The sequence below is a fragment of the Desmodus rotundus genome, chromosome 11 (assembly GCF_022682495.2).
Source record: "Desmodus rotundus isolate HL8 chromosome 11, HLdesRot8A.1, whole genome shotgun sequence".
In the NCBI taxonomy this organism is placed as follows: Eukaryota; Metazoa; Chordata; class Mammalia; order Chiroptera; family Phyllostomidae; genus Desmodus; species Desmodus rotundus.
The window spans coordinates 97,122,895-97,146,653 of NC_071397.1; the positions used below are offsets into that span (position 1 = coordinate 97,122,895).

General features: G+C 46.0%; 1 protein-coding gene across 4 annotated transcripts in view; it reads left to right on the plus strand.

The window, feature by feature from the left end:
• The first annotated feature begins 5,935 nt into the window (after nucleotides 1-5,935).
• TULP4 (TUB like protein 4) overlaps nucleotides 5,936-23,759 on the plus strand; it is a 202,932-nt gene continuing 185,108 nt past the window's right edge. The window contains exon 1 of one of the 4 annotated variants that reach the window (XM_053914304.1): nucleotides 5,936-6,065. The gene's annotated coding sequence lies outside the window, so the exon portion shown is untranslated. Of the gene's footprint in view, nucleotides 6,066-7,433; nucleotides 7,594-10,152; nucleotides 10,174-23,759 lie in introns of those variants that run through there. The other 3 variants (XM_053914303.2, XM_053914306.2, XM_053914305.2) reach the window with 3 other exon arrangements.

Here is a 23,759-nt window from a genome sequence, read left to right on the forward strand (position 1 = left end):
ACTGTTTTCCAAATTAAAAACTCTGGTGAGAAGAGTGGCATTGTTTTACAGTTTTTTATAAATTGCTGTTGACTTCTAGCTTACTTGAGTGCGGGTAGGCTCTCATGTCTGCTTCTGCACTTGGCCTGTTGGGTCTTGTACATCACGTAACCTCTGGAAAAGACCAGTACACAGTCAGGATGAGATGAAAAAAGCAAATGGCATCTTAGTATTATTTTAACACAGACCCCTCAGATCCCTTGAAAAGCAGGTCCTTGTATTTCCTTTTTAGAACTGAGAAGCTGTTTCCAGAAGCCTTCCCTAGCAGACTACCCTTGTATATACTTATCACTTGCCTGTGTCTGAAGGAAGAGTTGAGTTGGCAGGATGGGATTGTGCTCATGATTCCGTCATCGTTTTGGAATCACCTGGAGAGTGTGTTAAAACACAGATTGCCTGGCCCCCAACTCCAGGCTTTCTGATTCGGGAAGTTCGGGGTGGGGCCTGAGAGTGGGCATATCTCACAATGCCCAGGTGCTGCTTCTGGTGGTCCAGGGACGCCCTGTGAGAACCAGCAGCTCAGACCAGTCCGGGGGCAGGGCCGGCCCGGCTTCCTGGAGCACACTGGCGTGTGGAGGACACGGGTAGCTGTGTAAGGTGGGGTTCACTAGCAGGCACGGAGGGAGAATGGCTGTTGGTACAACTGTGTTTGTTGCACTTACCTTCTCAGAAAGAGACTCCTTGTGTTAGACTCCTCCAAAATAGAGGAGTACTTTAATATTGGTCCTGTTAGTGACTCTTTACTGCTTATCAAGTACATCTTGGTTTCATGGGCAAGTGAGGGAAAGGGTGAGTGAGGGAGGAGGGAAAGAAAAGGAAAGGATGGGGTAGAGATAGAAATTTAATTTTAAAATGCCGTCTCTCCTCCTTTACAGCCTTCCTGGATTAGGAAACCTAAAACGGATGAGTTTGCTGTGGAGGCAGTACATGTAACTGGGGAGGTCTGCCCCCTGCAAACTTATTTTGCTACTTCGCATTTTCAGAAGTGTACTGAGGTCTAAAAATGCATGCAGCTCAGCCCCAGAGCCCCTTGCAGTTGACCTTGTTCTTCACGTTCACATGGCTTGGTAAGATGAAATATTCCTCGTGGTAGGCCCGTATAAATATTCCAAATAGTAGAGAAGCCACGGGTTAGGGAAAGGGCCCTATGTCTTTCTCTCTATAACAATATCATGGAAAAAGATGTAGAATTTTAGAGTTGGAAAGGATTGAGGACCAGTACTCCCTCCCTCCCCACTTTACAGACTGAGGAACGAAGGCCGCAGAGATGGAGTATTGTGCCCACACTCACAGCCACCAAGGGTGGTCTGATGACCACCCAGGCCTGTGACCCTGTCTGTTCTTTAGTTCTGACTAGCCCTTGCATGTGGCGGCTATAACAGAAACGAGGTACAAGGAGGTTACAGAGAAGTAACAGGCAAGCCTGAAGTGTTTGAGGTGTTTGATATTTGAGTGAAGAAGGTTTCACTCTTTATGCTTCAGCTGGGAGCCTTAACACCCCAACAGGCTTCAGTCCCAAGCGTAGCTGCCCTCTGCTCCCAACGCCAGGGCTCTCATTCCAGCAGCTTCTCGGAGAGGAGTCAGCCTCCTGAGGTTTGCGTCAAACGTGGCCTTAGCACGGCCCCAGGACAGCCAGGCCAGTTTCCCCCGACCAGTCACAGATGCGGACCACAGATTCTATCTGCCCTGCTGTCTCCCAGCCCTGGGCCAGCTGGTCGGCCTGAGGGTATGTCCTTGATCTCTTGTACAAGTCATTCCTCCTCCTCCCAGAGACCAGTGAGGCAGTCTCAGGACATTGCCAGGAAAAATGAAAAGTTTGCCCGAGACAACGGTGTCTACCTGCTTTAATAGTTGCTGAACTAAGGTTACCACAGTCCCTTTGGGAAGACCATTGTATTCTGCTTAAAGAAAAATGGTACCCAACTACATTTACCTACTCAGACAGGGTCTGGTCAGAACTCAGGGCTACCTCAAGGGCCCACCTGAATGAGGAAAGGATTTGGAGGAAGGAGGATGGAGCTTTGCTTGGGGGACAAAGTATGGCAGCCTGCTCACCGCTTCTCCTGGATGGAGGGCAAGTTGGTGGGGGGAGAAAGAGACAACTCTAAAAACTCTCTTTTTTAAAGGTCATGAGCTGACCAGTCCCGGGTACAGGCCACAGAGTCCATCTGCTCTTCTCTGCAGGTCTCTGATGCGAGGGCCCTGAGACAGCAGAGCAGATACTTCCCATCTTCCCTTTCAGAGTGAGCTAAGCAGTACTCCTGGTCCTAGACGGTGGGCATGGGCGTTACTGTTGCTCAGGAGGCACTCTGTGGGATGGGGAAGAGGAGGCAGTTGGCTGAGGAAGACCCTGTCATCGCCTTCCGGGTGTCCAGCCCAGCTTGCCAGAGTCAAAACAGAGGCATACATGGGCTCAAGGCTACCACTGCCCTGGTGGACCACCCTGTCACAAGGCTCTTTCCTATCTGAACCAAACCCCCTTCCACACTGCCTCCCACACTGCCTCTTGATTTGGGCAGTGCTTGGTCCAAAGTAGCAGCTCAATAATTAAAAAGTGATAGTATGCCCATGTGATCATATTCACCCACCTATTCTTCTGCCTCTCTCCAGGTTTAGCATTCCTAATGCCTTTAATAGCTGCTTATAAAACTGTGTAACATTATAATACAGCTTCTGGGGTCCTTCCCATCCTGGTCACCCTTCCTGGGTTGTGCTGCAACTTATTAATATCCTTCTCGAAATGCAACTGCGGTCGTGTGCTGAACTGAGAGGAACAGTTGGATGTGCAGAGTACAGGGGGCCACAGGCAGTTCCCCCTCCTCCTGAACGCTGTCTTCTTTTAGTGAAACCTAAGCTGACACTGGCATTTTTGGCTCTCAGGATCTGTGCAAAGACAAAAGGCTTGCAGCCTATTCTCCAAAAGCTCTAGCTCCTTTGCCATGGACACCTTCCATATTCCTACATCCAGGGTCCAGTTTCCTGCTCCCTGTGCTGGAAATCCTGGTGGCTGAGGGGCTTGAATTGGCAGAAACTGGGCTCTGAGTTATATCATCACCAGGAAGCAGAGGAGAGGTGGACAGGGAGGCTGGGTGATAGCAAGGCAGGCAAGAGAACCTGAAAGAAGAGTTTGGAATTGTCAGTATCTGGATGTCTTAGAGTAACATGAAGGGGGGACAAGGTTGTACAGAGCAGCCCGGGCACCCAGCTGTGATTTCTGATGCCTCGTGACTTCAGGCCCAGCCTGAATCACGCAGCGGTGCCCAGCCGCCACCCTAGGCCTGTACTTTTTCCTAGGTACACGGCCAAATACGCTGATGAGCATAAAACATTTACATCACAACCTAATCGTCAGACTGTTATCACGATGCCTATCAGATCCAATGTGAGCTCGGAGCTCCTTGCCTGACGCCAGCCAAGGCAGATGTGAAGCTAGCATCGTTTTCAAAGAAAGGTCACACATCGCTCAGAAGTTTTGAGAGCTTGATCAGGGTAGTAAGAAGTTTGTCTCAAAATTGAATGTGGGGCTAAAGGATATCCAGTTAATAAGCCCAGTCGTGAATGAGAGACACTTGCTTCTAGTGATTACTATTTAACCATCATTATGGATTGATTTAATTTCTTCAAATGTGTTGCCAAATTTTCTAATATTTAAAAGTCTTTTAAATAAAACAAAATGAGAATTGTTGGATGAGTGGGATTTCAAAGGCCAGTGGAAGGGTCCCCATTGCCAAATCTCCTTCCTAATGGCTCCCAGTTGCCTCAGATCTCCAAACGAGAGGCAATCATTTTCACTTCCTAATTAGAAAGACTTTTTTAAAGCTTCAAATGTAGATTCACAACATATTTAATGAATTGCTATAAATGAGCCTTCACGTTAAAATATCTTAAGGAAACCACTTTCACCCTGGAAAGGCAGACAGAGAATAGATCCCTAGCGGGGGGGTGGTGGGTAACACGGGTGCTGGAGGGCACCCACCAAGACTCCCGGGCAACAGAAAGACTAGTGAAAATAAGAACCAGTAAGGCACAGTGTTGGGCCCGTAGTAAGCGTTTCACAAACCTGAGCTATTATTTCTGACTGAGTACCTACTGTGTACCAGGTACTATATGAAGCACTCACGTAAAGTATTTAGTTCTTTCAACAGCCCCGTGAGGTAGTGAAAGAAGCCTCCTGTTCTTGTTGCCACTTGCTGGGCAGTGGCGGAAGCAGGATTTGGGGGAAGACACCAAATGCCCCAAAGGCCATTCCCATAACCATGGACAGGCACTTGGGAACCCCGGGAGGGAGGGCACAAGCCTGCGGGCCTTTGCTGGCGAGCTGGGAGTTCGCTGCCTGTGCGCCTAACTGTGCTGGACTATGAGAGACTTCGCACACGTGGGCCTCCGGAGAAACTGCGATCGGGGGAAGAGTGGTTTCAAGGTTAATACTTTTCATTTCGCATAAGAAAGAACACCCGTGTTGTTCAGTCCCCATGGTATTTGTTACATAATTTCTACACCGTTATACAGACTGTTAAGTCAAGAAAGTTCTTCCAATGCATATTTTCATCTTTATTCCTTTTAGTAAGTCTTTACAGTCCGACAGTAGGGTCAGATTTTAAAATTTTTCTCCAAGTCCTGCCCAAGCCGGTGTGGCCCATGCAACAAAAGGTCGCAGGTTCAAATCCTGGTCAGAGCACATGCATGGGTTGTGGGTTGGATGTTTTTCTCTCTTTCCCTTCCACCATGTATAGCATAATACTGAGCTCTCAGTTGAAGCATAATACTCAACACACTGAATTAAGAATTATCTTTTATGTTTAAGATAGAATTATCAAGACCTAACTGTATTTTTTTCTTAAAGGTTTCAAAATTAATTTTAGGGGTGTCATTGTTATCAAATAAGGCTGATAGCAGTACTTCTATTAAATACATTATATTTATGTGCACACATGCATTAGGCAAATATTGCAAGTGTAAAAGTCATGTTTTTAAAAAGTTAAAAAAATCTAGGTAGCACACGCCAACACTTGTGAAATCTCGGGCATGGAATTTCAGAATTTAAGGACTCAGTCTAACTTTCGATGCTTTCTGACACCCAGACCTTCAGAGAAATTCTTCCATCTGAAGCTGATTTGAGACGTGGCAATTAGACAAAACAGGAAAAAGTTCGGATCCCTTGCAAAGAGCGCCTGCTACACCTAACTGCATAGGGCATTCTGTGTCTCAAATCGAGGAAGAAAGGGGTGGTGATGCCGCCTATCTCGAAAAAGCACTGCACCCGTGTGGATAGCCAGGCAAGCGGCTTCGCTACTTCCGATACCCGAAGGAAAATGAAGGGCGTTGTGCGGAAAGTTTCCAGTCCCGGCGGGCCGTCTACGGAGCGGGGTGGGGGAGGCCATGCGCGCTTCCCCCCTGTCCGCGGTGGAAGGCCGCTGTGGGGTCTTTCCCCAGCTAGAGACTGAAAAGAGCTGCGCTGCGACCACCGCCACCAGACACACTTCAGCCACTGTCCCCACGGGCAGGCGCGGGGCGTCGTGGTCCGAGCAGGGCCGGCCCCCAGCGGGTCACAGGTGGAGGCTGTGGGGGCGCCACTTCCGGCCCGACCAAGTCAGGGCCGCTCGGCGGTCAGACCCCGCCACGTGCGGCGGGTCAGGCCGGGCTAGTTCGGTCTCCCCCCCCCCCCCCCGCCCCCCCGCAGTCCGGGCCATGGCGCGGCCGTGGGCGAGGGCTGCGCGTGTGCATGGGGGTTGGAGGTCTGTGGAGTGGGGCTCCCCTCCTCGTGCGAGCAGGGGCGGCGGGCCGCAGGCCCAGCCCGGAGCCGGGGCGGCCGGGGGTTCGTAGCCCGGCGAGGGCGCGAGGCCGGCGTGAGGCGCCTGCCAACCGCCGAGGGTCACGTGGCGCGGTCACGTGGCGCGGAGCCCGGCTCAACAGCAGCGGCGGCTGAGGGAGGCGGAGACTCGCCCGAGACGCGGGGGGAGGCGGCGGCGGCGGCGCGGGGCTGCTGCAGGCGGAGAGGCGCCGAGCCGCCGCACGGCAGCCCGGAGGTGAGGCGTGAGGCGGGCAGGGGCCGCCGTCCCCGTAGCCCTCCCGCTCGAGGACTCGCGGCGGGGCCCAGCGCTGCCCGGGACGCCCTCCGCGCTGGGCCAGCGCCTGTCCCCTCGAGGCGGGCTCGGGGCACCCAAGCCCCGGCCTGGGCCCCTCTGCCGGGCGCGGGGGCGAGGCGGGAGCACGGCGGGCGGCGCCCGGGCCGGGCGGGGGGCGGTGGCGGGCCGTCTCGGGGCCTCTCCGGGTGGCGCGTGGGGACCGGGCGGCGGATGCCCGTGCTCCGGGCGGCGCTGCCCGCTGTTGAGCCGTTTTCGCCTTTTGTTTCAGCGTATCAGAAAATGGGGCGAAAGCGGAGCTTGGTGTGCGTGTGCGTGTGTGTAAATCAGGAGGCGGTTGGCTTGAAGCCATTTTTTTTCTTACTTGTGGAGCCAGAAAATCCCTTAAACACGGTTTCCCCGGGGAGACGGGGCTGTGCTCCTCCTCTTCCTCCCCGGCGTCTGGATGGAGCGGCGGTCCCTCCAGCCCGAGCCCACCTTGGCGTCCTCCAGGCCGCCCGCCTCCCTCCCCCGTCCCCTTCCTGCCGCCCACCTCCGCGGCGCCCGGGGCGAGCGGGGCGCCGGCACAGCGGCCCGGTCACCTGTCGTGGCAGCTGCCTGGAAATGCTGGCGCTCCCGCCGCCTGGTCTGGCGAATCACGGGGATTCCGCGCAGAGCGGCAGCCCTTCCCCTTCCCCGCGCTGCACGCCCGGCCCGAGTGCACGGGCTGGGTCCGAAGTTGGACCCGCCCGGGCCGCCACGGCGCCAGGTGTCTGCTTCCCCTGCCCCAGCACCGCGAGGGTGGGAAGGGGAGGGCCTCCCGGCTTCGTGGGAGGGAAGGAGGGCGACCCAGTCCTGCCGGGGGGATGCGGCTTAACCTGCCAAGTCGCCACGGTGAGCAGGAAGTCCTGACACTTGTCTTCTTGGGGACAATGAACTCCCCTCGCCTGGAGCGTTTCCTGGATTTCTGTGTGTGGGGACTCCGCCTCTTGGTATTTTGCGGTAGTTCGGCGGGTTTACTTAAGGATACCCAGGAGACAGGGCTGTTGAAAAGCACAGGGGAAGTCAGTTACTGCTAAGGGGTTGAAGAAAGTAAATACCCCTCTCTGCGGGAAGTGGGGGGTCCCTTTCTTCACGCCTCTTTCTCCGGGTCTCCGGTCTCCGGTTCTCAGTGGTCAGAGTTTGTCTCTTGCAGGCAAGGCCCCTGGGAGTGGGGCTGCGGCCCTGGAGGGTGCTCACCGCCGGGCCGCAGCGCCTGGCTGCCGGGGCTGGGGCTGTGGCGGAGGTGAAGTGACAGGGCACCTTGCACAGAGCCACACCGCAGTCCGGAGAGCCACCACCTCGCGTCCAGCCTGGCGGCCCTCCTGGCTGGCCGTCTGGCAGGGCGCTTGGCAAGCTGATGTCAACGTTGTGCGGTGAGAGCCACGTTCAGACTCGTGGGATCTCAGGCATCCGCGCTTCATTTCTCCTTAGTTTACCGTCGCGGAAACGGGTATGTAAGTGAATCGTTGTAGCCACACCTGGTGTTTAGTTCCTCAGATTAAAGACCAGCGCTGGATTTGTATGAAAGAGTTGCTGGAGAATGGGAATTTCCTCTAAGAGTTTCGAGCGCTCCATCGCAGGGCTGCGAAGTAGCGCCTTCCGTGAAGGGAGGGGCGGTGCTGACCTCCGGAGTAGAAGCATGTAAGTCGCGGAGTGAGAGGGATCCTACAGGGCCCGGATCCGAACACAGCGGAGCTTTCAGACTGGGCGCAGAGTGGAAGGCCAGGATTGCTTTCTGTGCCTGACACGTAATAGTAGAATGTGTTTGCTTTTTATATATTCTAAAACAATGACTTCTTCATTTAGAAAAGGTGTGTGTACCGTATGGAACTTTGTAGTTTTCATACGGAAGTATAAGAGCGGCAGTTAGGTTATTCATACTTTTTCCCACCAAAACTCTTAGGTAGAAAAAAAAATTTTTTAACCCGTAAAATGATATTTGGTACATGAAACCTGTTTAACATTGAACCATCCGACATTGGGACTGAGATCCCAAGTAGGGAAAGACTCCTGGAGACGGCAGCCTTCCTTCAGGCTGATTTCAACCCTCTCATTAGGTGGCGTATATGACAGAGGGTGACACCCAGGTTTCTGTTGGGGTTTAATCCAGATTCGCTGAGTATTGGAACTCAGGAATGGTTAGTGAGTGCCTGTCTTGTGCACGGCTAACGTAGGACGTTGTTCTTCATCTGTGCCACTGTGTTTACCATGTCCGTTGTGGTGTTTCCTGTTCTGTGGATGAAGAAAGACTGAACATGGATTGAATGGCCCAACTATGCATGTGATTCATCAAATGCATTAAAGATTGGGCAAAATTTTTTATTTAAATGCTTTGATTTAGTTATTGCATAGGTTTCTATTTAGGATTCTGCGAAGTAGTTTCAATATTACCAAAAGCTTTGCTGAAATTATATATTTGCCCTTAGTGAGACCGCTGAGACTGCAGGGCCTGTGCAATTAAAATGTCAAATTTCTTTTAATTTGGCTAGGATAATGTTAATTTAGTTAATAAACTTTAACATACTAAACATACTAAATTTTTTTGTGATAAGATACGTACATAACAGAAAATTTACCATCTTAACCACTTTTAAGTGTATAGTTCACTGGCCTCAAGTACATTCACATTGCTGTCCAACCATCACCACCATCCACCTCCAGAAGTTTTTAATCTTCCTAAACTGAAACTTTGTATTAGTACCCCTTAAACAGTAACTTCCCATCCCCTCCTTTCCTGGCTCCTGGCAACCACCAACCTATTTCTCTGAGTTTGACTATTTAGGGACCTCATAGAAGTGGAATCTACTGTGTTGTCCTTTTGTGACTGGCTTATTTCATTAAGTTTGGTGTCTTGTGGGTTTTGTCATGTTTTCATATTTCAGAATTTTCTTTTAAGGCTGAATAATAAACCATTATGTGCATACTGTTTTGTTTATAAACATTTTACATTTTAACATGTTAAATGTTAACAACCACGGTAACCTCATGATGATAAGAGCTCTCACTGCAAATTATAGATATCTTTGTTAAATTAAAACAGGAAAACAAACAAGTTATTAGTTAATGCACAGTCCCTTTTAAAATATAGGACCCATTGGGGATAAAACTAATACGTATGTTATGTCCTTGTTGGGTCCCATCATTTCCCTTCCGTGTGGATAGTGACATATGGTACATCTTCCTGAAATTTATGGCTCATGCAGGTGATGTTTTTTGTTTCCCAGCTGATGTGTTTGCTGTGTGGAAGAGTATATGGGACTTACCCCGAGGTAGTATAGATTGTATGGGAAGGGTGGGAATAATGTCTGATTATTTCCCTGTATTTCCCCAAATCATAAGTCAGCTCCCTAGCATCCTCCTGCGGTGATGGATGAGGGTTGGTTTCTTTTTGTGTGTGTGTATCTTTATGAACTCTTCTACTAGCATATGTGATGTTTCAGTCCTTTCAGTTATTGTCGTTTTGATGCTCGGATTGCCCTATCTTTGGGCAGGTAGGCTTAGTCAGGTTGGCTTCAAGTCCTCTAGTAACCTGTGGTAGCTTCCTTGCTTTCTGTCTGGTATGTATGTTTCAGGCACCTTGTACCCTTCTTGTTCAGATTCAAAGTCAGAACAGACCAATTTATAAGAGGAAAAAAATGAAAAAGAAATGACCAATAAGCATATTAAAATAGTCAATTTCACTAGTAATTACAGAAATGAAATTAAAAGCAAAAATAAGGTACCATTTATTACAGATTTAATGTGTCTTCTCCAAATTCATATATTGAAGCTTAATCCCTTTGGGACCTAATTAGGGTTAGGTCAGGTCCTGAGGGTAGAGCCCTCATGAGGGTTTAGTGGCCTTGTAAGAAAAGAAACCAGAGAGCCTTTGTCCCCTACCCCTTACTCTCCCTCCCCACAGGTCATATACAGAGAAGAGGTTGTGTGAACACAGCGCCAAATGGCAGCTGCCTTCAAGCTAAGAGGAGAGGCCTCAGAATGAAACCTACATGTTGGCATCTTAATCTTGAACTTCTCAGCCTCCAGAATTGTGAGAAATGAATTTCTGTTATTGAAGCCATTCCAGTCTATGGTATTTATTATGGTAGTGCAAGCCAAAGATGATAAAATATTTTCAAATATTTTTCAAATTTTATATTCGTAATATAATTTAGACTCAATTTAGACCTTGCTAGTTGTGAAACAATTTGATAAAGTTTAACATAAAGTATTATATTGTTGTGATTACTTCTGGTAATCCTTCTCTCAGTGATCTTAATATTTGGGCACTTCCCAGTTTGCAATGTGAATAAGGATGATAGTAATTCCCAGGGCTGGTGAAGATGGAGGGAAATGTATACTTTCAGTTTCAGTAGAGGTATAAATTAATGCATCATTTTAAATAGCTGCTATTATGTATCAGAATGTAAAATTTGCATAGCCTTTTAACTCAGCAAGTCCTCTTTTAGGAGTTTATCCTAAAGAAATAATAAGAAGCTTAGCAAAAAGATATGTATATAGTAAAGAATGATTTACAATAGTATATACAGTTATATAGTAAATAATCTTAAGTAAGGAACTGAGTAATTAGATTATGGTACTTTCATTGCATGCAGCCATCGAAAGTAATGATACGGATCCATATTAACCAGTCTGGAAGGGATACCCATGATATATTATTGAATGAAAAAGGGAGGTTACGAATTGTAGGCCTGGGGCACAGCACTTACATATAACATAGACATAGCACATGCTGAACAGCTAGGTTTTGGTGGCCAAGAACCAGGGAGGGCTTCAAGGCTCTAGGCTTCAGGAATCATCTAATGGAAAGTCTTTTTCAGTTGTCATGGTCTCATTCATGGGTCAAAAGATGCAGTTTCCCTGGAGAAAGAGTATGATTGGCCTAGTTTGGGTGATTTGCCCACCTTTTGGGTGTGTGTGTGTGTGTGTGTGTGTATGGAATTGCTTTCAGTTGACAGTCCCACAAACACCATGTGGAATGGAGGAGGAGTCGCAAAGAGAGCTGGAGGTGCTTTTAACTAAAAAAGGGAAGACAAGGATGTTAAGGTGGTCCATGAGGCAGGCTGTGAAAGAATTCACAGAGCGAAGAAAGTGTAGAGAATAAAGATTTTATTCACTCTCCAAGAAAGGAGAGGGGCATGGTGTGGAGAGATACACCGGCCTTGAGGAGTGGGGGCTTTGAGCTTTCATTGGATTATAATTGGATTTAAAAGGGAGGGGGGTTGCTGTTGTGTGGCCCCTGGGCTGTTGGAGTGTTGTAAACTTACTGCAGTTTGTTCTGATGTTATCTTCTGCCTGTGGCTGTAGGGAGTGGTTAGTTCTGTTCTTGGCTTCCAGTAATTTCCAGTCCTGGGGACAAGCTCAGAAGAGTAAAATGTCAATCATGTCTAACAAGGTCACAGGCCTGCTCGGCAAATGATGCCGAGATAGCCGATGGGGCTGGCTTTGTCCTTTCATTCCCCTCTCTGGTTTTGAGATGAATTTATTCTTAATGACCTCGTCTGGTTCTGGTTCTGGGGAGTAGGGATGAAGTTCTCTTTTTCTGTAAGTTTCTCTTTTACTTCCTGCAGATTGTGAATGTGGAGTTGCCCCTGCCTGTGGATCCTGGTATGGGTCATTAGGAGGGAGAGGGTGGAACTGGACAGACCAAAAGGCGAGAGCTGTAGTCGGGGGTCATTTGCAAAAGGAGTCTCCTAGAGCTTGGACACTTTGTTGGATGAAAGACGTAAGATATCTTAGAGCCAGATGTTGATTGTAAAATCCCACTAGTTAAATCCTCCTGTGGTCCCTTCTTTATAGAATTTGTTGGCTTTGTCAATGATACTTCTTACATTATTTTGTATTTTTCCAGATTGGTCATTAAGCACAGCAAAATGTGCTTAATAACCAATCCCTGGTTAGCCGCTAGTAAGTCTAGAGCTCACCTGTTCTGTAGGATTACTTCTTCTAGGGAAGTGATTTGTTCTTGTAGGGCATTAATTTGGTTGGCTACAGTCAATTATCTGTTGAGTTACTTCTAAGGATAGTCACTGGGCCATGAAAATGGAGTTTAAAGGCCTCTGATGCCAGTTCCTACTCCGGCTAGAATGCCAATTATGATAATTATAGCTAAGGCCCCCTTTTGACTCCTGTGGGTTGGGAGTGTAAGGGGAGAGGTATGCTGTTGGTGACAAGGGTGAGCTTGGGAATGATATAAGCGAGAGTACAAGGGCCTGTCCAATTAGTAGGTAAGCAGGGATAGGCCTTATCCCCACAGAAGAAGTAGGTGTAGTTTTTTGAGTTTAGGACAATGTCAATCATGATATCGAGGTAGGGCTTGGATAATTTTTTACTGGCTGCCTCAGTGCCCTCTCCCCTAACAGGTGGTAGCTAGGGCCATTCCCTCCAGTGGGGGTAGGCATGCAGTATGAGCTGGGATAGAAGAGGAATTGAAGGCCCAGTTGAAGGAAGGAAATAGTGGAGTCTTGGCCAACATCATAATTTTGGGAGTGGATTCTGAGGTCCTTTACTAGTAGATGGAAGCAGTCTGGCTTACTGATGAGGGGAATAGTGTTTTGAGGACAGTTGGTGGTTCTTCATAAGCCTGATTTGAGAGACATGGTAATGAGGGGTTTGAGTCCCTTGAGGGCCTCTAGCTTAATTGGGTATTGTGAGTGGCAAGGAAAGTGTGTGGGACCTTTCATGCCGATAGTGATGGGCTGTATGTGATGTGTCATCCCAGGAATGTCAGTGTTCCAGACACTCCTATTTATAACCTCAGAGGGAATGGAGTTCGGGAGGGAGACTGGGGTTGAGGAAGTTCTCAACAGTCCTGGGAGAGAAGCCTGAGGGTGTAAAAGGATCTGAGTACCTAGCTTAGTCCTTAAATCTCTTCTGAGGGGAGGGGTGGGACAATTAGGAATTGCTAAGAATGAGAGAGGGAAGACCAGCCCTCCCAGAGTGCAGAGGCTGAGGGTTTGTAGGGTGGCCTGAGGCCTTCCCTTCACCCCTGTTTTGGAGATAGGAGAGGGAGACAAAGGGCCCCAAAACTCAGGGAGAACGGAGTAAGTAGCTCCAGTATCAGTTAAGAAATTGATTAGCTTTCCTGCAACTGAGAGTTACCCAGGCTTGACCATTTTGGTGGTGCAGAGTGGAGCCTGCCTGGGGTGTTCAATCCATGTCTATAGGAGAACAAGGAGGGAGGGCTGAGGGTATAGAGGGAGCCCCTCTAGGAGTGCCTGCTGGTTCCAGAAGGGGAGTCCCATCTCCTCCCTTGAGGAGAGGGCACTCCTTCCAGGGTCCCAACTTTGTGCCAAATGAGCATGTCCCAGTGGTTGCCGCTTTTCCTTCAGGCACTCTTTGCTCCAGTGACCCTTTTGTTCTCAGTTGAAGCAGGTTCAGGGCCCCAGTGCCGCTGATGGATGCCCTGCTGCTGCGTCAGGGGTCCCTCCCTGTAGAGCCCCCCCAGTTGCTGAGGCTACCATTTGGAAAACTTTTTTTTAGCTCCTGGGATGTTGTTGATCTCGTTCCCTTTTCTTGTCTGTCCTCATCACGATTGTTAAAGACTTTGAAAGCCAGATCAACGAGCTCTGATCGTGGGGTCTGAGGGCCCTTTTCTAGCTTTTGGACTTGGCGCTGAATGTCTGGGGCTGACTGGGAGATGTAGTCCATTGCTAGGATAGTCTGGCCCTCCCTGGAATTGAGGTCTTGGTTAGTGTAGCGGCGAAAAGCCCTTGAGAGTGTAGAGAGGGAAAGAGCAGGGTTCTCATCTGGCCCTCGAGTGATTCCCTTAACCTTGCCGTAGTTACCAGGCTTAGTAGTGACCACTTCATTCCCTCTGTGAGGCAGGGGAGCATGGGATCCTGTTTACTACGGTTGGGGCATTAGTTTGGTCGTCCAACAGCAGTCCTGGTCAGGGACGGCCATGGTGCCAGTGGGGCATAGGTATTAGGCTGTTTCTGATTTAGGTTGTTCCCATACTCCTGTGTCTTGGCCCAGATATGGCCTCTCTCTCCCAAGTTGGTACATGTAGAAAAGATAATATGAATGTTTCTCCAGGAGAGGTCACAGGAGTGAGTGAGATATTCAAACTCCTTTGTAAACTTTGCTGGGTTTGCCAAAAAACTGCCAAGTCTGACCTCAATTTGGGAGAGGTCTGACATTGAAAAGGGAGCCTGGACCTGAATAATGCTCTCCGATCCAGCAACCTCATGGAGAGGGAACTGGGTTGCAGGCTTAGGAGGTTCCTGAAAGAGACAGCCTGAACAGGTATGGCTGGGAGAAACCCAGTTTTAAGACGGGCAGGGAGAGAGGTCTGAGAAGTAGGGAGAGGAGATGGAAGGGGTGCTGAAGAGTCATGTGATGGGTATGGAGGAAGAAGTGCAAAGAGGGGGAGATGGTCTGAATCTTGGGAAGATGGAGGAGGAAGGGAAGTATGTATAAGTAGGACTATGGGACAGGAAGTGCATTGATCAGGATGGCAAGAGTTTGAAAAAGTCCTGAACATAAGGAACCTCATCATTTCTCAAGGCGACAACAGTACGTACGGGTCAGGTTGGGTGATACTATTATAGTTACGCGGTCCATTCATGGGCCAGACTTCCTGGTCACCCAATTTGTGTTGAGGCCAGGCCGTGCTGCCATAGAAAATCAAGCACTTGGGCTTGAGGTTGGTAAGTCCCAGAGCCTTCAAGTTCTTACCTAAGTAGACAACCCGATGGGGAGCCCTTGGGTGGGTCGATTGAGCATTGCCTGTGGTGAGAACTACAAGAAAGAGAAGGATATCTTAGAGATGAGAACAGCTGAGAGTGGGGGGTGGGGAACGTTTGAGAAGGGTGTCCCCAACTCAAATGACCTAGAGGTCTGCTGCCGGAGTTGAGCGTCCTCAAGCCTGAGGGCAGACTGAACACAAGGTTCTGCCTCAGAGCCAGGTGTGCCTGGGCCCAGAAGACAGACTAAACCAGCAGGGAGATGGCTGGAGGGGGCCTTCCCAGCTGAAACCCTGCGTACGTGATAGACCCGTACTGGGGTTTACAGCAGTCAGACAGGGATGGGCGGGTGGGGGGTGGGGGAGATGAGCTGTCACTCTTGATAAGATGTTTTCGTCCTGAGATTCAGAGAGACTTGTCTGATTTCTGGCTGAGAAGATGGTGAGGAGGAGGAGGAGGAGGAGGAAGCTGTTCCGATGTTATCTTCTGCCTGTGGCTGTAGGGAGTGGTTAGTTCTGTTCTTGGCTAACAGTAATTTCCAGTCCTGGGGAAAAGCCCAGAAGAGTAAAATGTCAGTCATGTTTAACAAGGTCATAGGCCTGCTCGGCAAATGGTGCCACAATAGCAAATGGGGCTGGCTGTGTCCTTTCAAAGGACATAGAAATAGGTGCCCACTACATATTCAGATGAGATTGGGTGCGCTCAGGGTGGTATGGTTATAGACCCCACTGCATATTCCGTTAAAATTAAATAAATTTTTTGCTCAGAAATGTTGAATTAATTGCCACATCTCCATAAATTACTGTAAACTCTGATAAATTTTGTACATTCTTTTTCTTTCAACATTGCTTTTAGGACCTGTACCAGTGGGTCCATTATTTGGTTTCTTGCTTTCTTAGAAAATGATGGGTCAAAATTAAAATTTTGTAGTATTCATGGATTTTTAAAATATGATATTTTTCCTTTTAAATATGGTTAATTCAGAACCAAAGATATTTCTCCGATATCAGTAAATAGAAATACAAGTCTTTGTACTTGTGTGGTGTCAGGGATACCCACCCTTGAGAGAATATTTTAAGAATAGAATTAAAAAGTGTTTATGGAAAGCCTCCACTAGTAGTGGTGTAGTAGGTTGTACAATGTGGAAAATTATTCTGTAGGTGTGCAGAGGTGCTGTGCAGATAATACAGACTTACTGGAATATCTTTCTCGCTGTTATTATTTTAATCATAGCACAATTTGAGTCCAGTGGATGTGAAAGAGCTTTGAGAAAGATAACACACTATAATTTAAGATACTAATTTCTTACTTTTTAAAATTTAAAGACTCAATTTAGACCTTGATGGATGTGAAAGAATTTAGAAATGTGTAATACAAGGTATTATGTTGTTACAGATATTTCTGCTGGTCGTCCTTCTGGCAGTCTTAATACTTGGACACTTTCTCTCAGTATAAAGTTGGTTGTATCAGAGCTGTTCATGTCTGGTTAGGGCTAAAAAGTTGGGCTTTTTCGTTAGTAATTTTTAGGACAGAAGTCTCAGCCTTTACTGTTAAGTCTCAGCTGTTGACCTGGGTAGTTACTGGTTGGCACTTTTATACCTGCTTTCAGAAATTGTTGCTCACCGTTACGTTCCACTTAAATGTGTTAGACAGACTTTGCCGGGTTCATAATTTTCTCATCCTGCTGACTATTTCTTTTACCAGTTTCTTGTGAAACAAAAGGAAGATTGGTTTAACTATGAGGCAGTTACTTCTGATTTGTGTGTGTGTAATTTTCAGTCTCTGGTAAGGAGAATCAAGAGTCGAGTGTAGAAAACCCTATCAGAACCCTTCCTCCATGCTGTTGTCCCCTCCCTCACCTTTGGCTATTAAAAGTGTACGTTACCGCCCTAGGGGAACACATGGCATTGTTCATCGATCCCTGTGATAATAGTAGTTTCAGGGGTCCTAGAGGAGCTGCAGGCTGAACTGTTAGTACTGGGACAGTGTTAACATGAGTAAAAAGTTGATCAGTAGTGATGTGACCATATGCTGAGACTATATAGGATTGTCTTTGAACATGGTCAGTTCCTTAAGTTTCAGACAGTCCTCTCAGCTACAAAACCAGATGAACAAATTCAACTCCATTGGTTAGAATATCAAAACATGCATCGTATGAAGTTAGCTTATACTGTCTATGAAAACCCTGGTCAGCCAGAGCTGACATTGTAGGTGGTCAGAGTTGTGTTTCAAATTGTCAGATAATCAGAAAGTTTAACTGTGTGTGAAGATTTGTTGGGTTAGAGAAGAATACCTTGAAAAAGTTATACTTAGGTTCAAATGACCTGAGCAAAAGGAGTGTGATAGCACGGGTGGAGGGACAGCAGGTGGGTGAGTGTGGTTAACACTCAGGTCATGTTTTCCCCTGCTCACCAGTAGTTTAACCTTCTGCATTCTCGTTTTTGGCATCTTTCCCCATGAAACGAGAAACTCAGTTTTGTGTTTCCTGTGTAAAAAGTTAACTTCTCTGAATTAATTTTGATATCTGAATAATGAAATAAATTCTGTACTATTTTTAAATACTTGGAATAAAGCGCAACTCTTGCCAAAAGATAGAAATCTCACAGTTTTCTTATATTATTTCAATAGTAGTAATTTTTAACACCGTGGCACAAATGAGAATGCAGGTGGCACACATACTGTCATCTCCTTACCCAGCTTTGATTCTGAGGGACTTGGGGATACATTAGGAAGTGTAGGATTGGGGTGCTGCCCAGAGTCCCCCCCACAGAGCTTCCTAGAGCATCAGTCCCCAGCCTTTTTGGCTTTCTGGCATCCTGTTGTGTTTGATCTTGTACCTCCCTCCTCCTCACCATTCTAACGGCTTCAGCAGCCAGGACTCTGAAGGGGAGAGCAAAGAGATCAGTGGAGAGCAAAGTGCCGATACGTGAAGTCCACAAAAAATTGCCATAATTCAATTTTATATGATCATGTCAACCTTTAATTTTAATTCATCACTACCGAACCTTTCTTGGACCATTGACAAACACACTGATTACATTACTGTATGGTGTAGATTTATTTACATTTTTGATAAGTTAAATTTCATGTTTTGAAAAAATTTGTGGTACAGTATAGTGAATCAGATTTGTATCTTATATGTATTTATATGTGAGACATATGATAGGGAAACATTAAGTACCATTTTAAGTCCTTCATAGGCTGAAAATGCTTCTCTTTACAGAGCTAGACAATAGCAGAAACAGTGTTTATAAAGTGCTTTGAAATCAGCCTTCTGTGAATTTATTGTAAATTGTAAATCAGTAGAGAAGACTCAAGGTTGACTGATGGTTCAGAAATGATGTATCATGTTTAATTGGGAGAGCCATGGGATATCAGGGTCTTCTCTTTCTTAGCTTTCTGTGTTTTGCAAATAATCGTGGTCTCTTTGGCTGACAAATGGTCATAGACATGGAATCTCCTTGGCTGTCCTTTGCCTGTGTTCAGATGGTGAAGTTCTTTCTCTTTCACGTGACATAGAAAGGTGTGCACGTGCATGGCTTTGGGGAATTGATCTGTTTCTGGTATATACGTGACAGCCATAACTTTTTGTGGGAAATAGGGTAAGATTGTTACGTGAAAGGTACCAGTAATCTCTGGACGTCAGTTTAAGCCAGTTACTTCAACCTTTTAATTTCAGTCAGTTATTACCGAATCTTTTACTAGATTGTTAATGACTAGCAAAATTGGTTTGAGTTGACCCTCTTTCGGTTCTTTTAAGAGGTTAAGTGGACCCAAGTTGTCTGGAGAAGGAGGCATACTGGGGAGTCTGGACTCATTCACAAATTAAATCATGAACAAGCTTTTAGAAGTAAAGATTTGATATAATTCCTTTCTCTTCATATTGTGTTTATCTGGTCTTAAGTACTGTCCGTTACCACGTAATGTTATTTTGAAAACTGAACTATATTGTAGCATAGGAAACTCCAGGCAAGTAAGGCAATAAAAATCTGCTTAATTTTCTGGAAGAAGATATTAAATAAACTGGGATGCAAACTTTCAACTACTGAATTTTTAGTCTCATGGTTTTAATCATGGTCACACTATTCTCTGTGAAAAATATTTGTTTCTTGGTCTCTATATTGTTTTATGTGTAGCTTTTCAGTGTCACAAGAGATTTACAATTTTCTGCTTAATTTTTAACATGGTAATATAACTGATATTAACTTTCTCTCTTTTTTTCAATCCTCACCTGAGGACATGCTTATTGATTTTAGAAAGAGGGGAAAGGAGGGGGGGGTAGAGAAGCATGGATGCGAAAGGGAAACTTTGATTGTTTGCCTTTCGCATGCGCCCCCACGAGACTGAACCTGCAACCTAGGCTTAATGCCCTGACCAGGAATCGAACCTGTGACCTTTTGTTTTACAGTAGGACACTCCAACGAAGTGAGCCCCACCAGCCAGGGCCTAATATTAATTCTTAATATGATTCTAACTCTGTCTTCATATAAACTATTAGTATATGGGGCATCTTGAATGAAATATATTCTCTCTTAAAATTCTCTGGTCCCCTTCCAAACTTAAAAATACAAAAATAACAAAAACCAAAACATTACTAAGGTAGGTTGGTTGTAATATAAACTACTAACTGAGTTAGATGTAACTATTTTATTTAAAAGATGCTTTTTCTTTGAGTAGGTGAGTCTCTCTAGAAATCCAGGTAAAAGAGGCCTCAGGTGGGACGTGACTCCCCACCTGTGGCGAATGCTTTTCTGCTTCTTTTTTTCTGTTCATCCGATTAACTGGTGCAGAACTTTGAGTCTAGTTTGACATGCAAGGTCTTTGCACACCTTAAGTCTTTTCTTAGGATTCCCACTTCTGGTTGTGGTTTGACTTATTTTCACTATCGTGGGCACCGAGTAGGTAAGCTTGACGTACTCGACTCATAAAGAGGAGGAGAGTTTGGATTCTAGAAAGGAGACTTTGGTTAAACAGTGGTCAAACAAACAGAAATGAGTTGCCTCTGGGGAAAGCTTCATTGAAGATCTGCTTCCTCTAGCAGAGCTCACAGACTAGGGAGAATCAGTGGAAAGGGGAAACCATGTTCAAGGACACTCTGAATTCGAGTTTGGACAAGTCATAGATTTGAAATGTGTGCAAGTAATTGTAGCAAATGCAGCACCTAGGCATGTAGCCTCTACCTCCTTAATAAAATCTTCTGTGTTATGTATATTAACCCTTTTTCTTGTGCGTAATAAATATTTTTCCAGTTTGTTGGTTGCCTTTCAACTCTTAACTCTGCTTGTGATATATATTGATAAATAAAAGTAAGTTTTTATGTAGTCAGATCTGTCAGTCTTTTTTTTTTTCATAGTTTCTACTTTGATGGTTTGCTTAGAAAGTCTTCCTGTAGATATTTTTTCCCTTTTATTCCATTCCCTTCCCTTTTCCTCTCCCCTACTCCCTCCTCTCTCCTGCTACCCCCACCTCTTCCCTCTCTTCCCCACTTCTCCTCTCTTCTTTTAAGCAGATAGGTTTTTTAAACTTTTTAAAATGAACTTTTATTTTGGAATACTTTTTGACTTACAGAAAAAGTTTAAAGATAGTATAGAGCATTCCCATATACCCTTCATCCAGTTTCCTCTAAAGTTAACATCCTACGTAACTATGGTACATTAGTCAAAATGTAAGAAACTAACACTGGTGTCCTGGCTGGTGTGGCTCAGTTGGTTGGGCGTCATCCTGCAAGTTGAAAGGTCATGGTTTGATTCCTGATCAGGGCACGTGCCTGGGTTGCAGGCCAGTCCCCAATTGGGACATGTGCGAGAGGCAACCGATTGATATTTCTCTCCATTTCTCTCTCCCTCCCTTCCCCGCTCTCTAAAAATAAATAAAATCTTTAAAAAAATAAAGAAATTAACATTGGTGCATTGTTCTTAACTAAACTCTAGACTTCTTTAAGATTTCACCAGTTTTTCCACTGATTTCCTTTTTCTAGGATGCCAAACTGCGTTAAATGGGGTGGATTTAAAGAGGCTGAAAAACTAATAGCAACATGGTCTGTCGAGTAGCTGTGCTTAGAATACTGCATTTGTGTAGGGTGTGATAGTTTGTAGTATGTAGTTGATATGGAAATTATTCTTGATCACTGGTCTTATGAGACACATCTGCCCCTAGGATCTGTCTTGGCGGTGGAACAGTTCTGCGTGTGTGGGACCACCCGCAACTTGTCCAAACTGTCAGTTGCTGTTTCCATTTCCCATGCACTGTGATTCCCTGAGATGTCTTTGCTCTCGCACTGTTTCCACATTCTTCTTTTGCCTGGGCCAGAGTGGGATGTCAGGATATGTTGTTGAGTTTAAGTCTTGAAGAGAAAGGCTTCCTCACTGTGAGGAAGCTCACATCAAAGTAAACCCCAGAGTCTCACTACTTTCACTCTCCAGAGCCACTGGAGGAATTCTAACTTTATTGCCTAGATGAAGCGTGTTGTATCTAATGAGAAAAAAAAGAGGTTGGCATGCGTAAGTGCATGTCTTACTGTTTAGATAGGTTTGAAACTCTGCGGTTTGTTCGCCCATCTCTGCCCTTGCCTTAGGTGGAGACAGATCGACAGAATTAAGAGGATGGGAGGCCAGGCAGGAAGTTAGGTAGAATGAAAGCCATTTTGGTAGCTTCATGCCTACACTGCCTGATAAAAAATGGCAAAAGCAGGAAGGCCTTAGATGCCTCTGCACTATCTATCTACAAGCTTCACAACTCACACTCCTCTATGTGAGTTGTGCTGGGCTTTCTCCTGGGTAACTGATAGCTTCTACTTGTGCATTCAAATCTGTCTCTCTCCTTTCTTAACCTTTTCTGCCTTGGATGCTCCCGCCCTCCCCCGAGTAGAAAGCAGTGAGAGTAGGAATGCTGTGCATGCCTGAGCAGGAGGGGTCACTCAGTGAGGGGGCAGAGAAGAGGATTCTGGCTTTGCTTTTTTACAGACCTCTAAGGCCATTTCTGTAGATTTGATATAGTCCTTACCAGCTATTGGAGAGAATTGGTAGAGCATACTGGAGAGCCTCCAACCAAGTCACAAGTAAGTCAGAAATAGAATTTTTACAGTAGACGTGTCTGTAAATAGGAGTCAGTCTTTTCTCCCCCCAGAGTTTTTCTTGGTGGCATGTAGCTTTTTTCATTGCAAGTAATACTCCTTTCAGATGTAGAACACTTAGTTTACCAAGCCTTTTTCTATATGTGCCATTTATGTCAAGCACACATTTTCTTATTTTATGAGGAAACCAAGGCCAAGGTGTTGCCATGAAGAAGTACTGGGTATAAAGGTAGAATTTCATCTAGTCAGAGAGGTCAGAGATGGCTTCGCTGAGAAAATGGGGAAGTTTGGTAAGGGAGATCCCTTTTCATGCTGGGCTTCCTAATCCCATGTTTAAGAATTTTGTTCTCTATTGCAAGAGTAGAGCCTTTGAAGGTTTCAATACTGGGGTGTGGCAGGAGGACAGTGAGCTATGTAGTTAAGCTGCCCCTTCTAAAAGAAAACCTTGGCTTAGCATTCCAGAGTCAAGTTTAATTTGCTAAGCAGGCAAGGAGCCATCAGTGGTTAAGGCCCTGGTGATTAGCAGGTGCACCCATAAAGCACAGAGGAGCATCTCTGCTTGGAATCTGATGAAGTCAACAATATAGATTCTTTTCTTCTTGCCAGTGTGTGTGTATATATACACACCTTTGATGTTTTCTAACTTTGGTGAATTTGTGAACAGTCATTCTCTTAATGTTTGATTATTTAGGTTAAAAATTATAGCAAGAAATCTATGTTATGTTTATAAAAATAGGATGGATGGCTTCATTGTAAATAAAATTCTAAGGATGTAAGTAATGTGTCTGAAATTGAACTTCTAGCATCTCCAAAGGTTTTTCTCCAGGTTTGAAATAGTAAGATGTGCTCTGATTCTGATACATATGGATATATTAGAAAACTGGATTACATCCCAGTGTCGTCCGGCGGGGAACCTGCTTGAACCATAGAGTGGAACTGCAGCGGAAGCGCAGTACTCCTGTAATTATATCAGGATGTGATGTAGTCCCTCTCTATGTTTATTAATTAGTGGAGTTGTAATGAGACTTTCCCCCCATGCTTTCAAGGATGCTGATCAGTGGGCATCTGGGCAGGATTTTAGTTGTGTTTGGGAGCCTTCTGTGTACAGGTGGGAGGGATCTGTGTTTCAGGTGGTGGCAGGTGAGCTTCCCGCCAAGTTAGCATGATGGGAACAGGACTCTTCTGGGTTGCCATCTGCTTATGGCTGATAGGAAACCAGCAGTGACTTTGGAGGAGTTTATGTTGAAATACTTAGGAATTAGTAATGTTAAGACCATGCTGATCAGGTACTGGGAGGCCAGGGGAAATCGACTGTGTGGAGTGTTTTCATTATTACTAATTTCAAGAGACAGCTGTTTGAGTTTAACAGTCCCCATCCCACCCCCCAAAACCACAGCTCTTTTCTGCCCACCCAGGTCAGCCCCAGTTCTGCACTAAGTTGCCCATGGCAAGGGAGCACCTTGTTAAGACTGTCAGATGTAGCATCGTGCATAGTGCTTGACACCGAGGAGACCCAGCCTGCCTCTGTAACTCTTTTAATGTGTCATATTTTTTTTGTTTTTTAAAATTGTAAAATACACAAAAAATTATCATTTTAATCATTCACAAGGTGTAAAGTTCAGTGGAATTGAGTACATTTATATTGTTGTGCGACTATCCTGGTGGTATTCAGCCAAGTACTTCTACATACAGCTGTCCCTTGGTATCCCTCAGGGGCCTGGCTCCAGGGACCCCACAGATATCAAAACCCACAGATGCTCAAGTTCCTCATGTAGAATGGTGTGGTTTTGCATATAAATTATGTTTGTATGTAGGCTACAGCAGGGTGTGCCTACAGTCACTTCATTCGTGATTAAT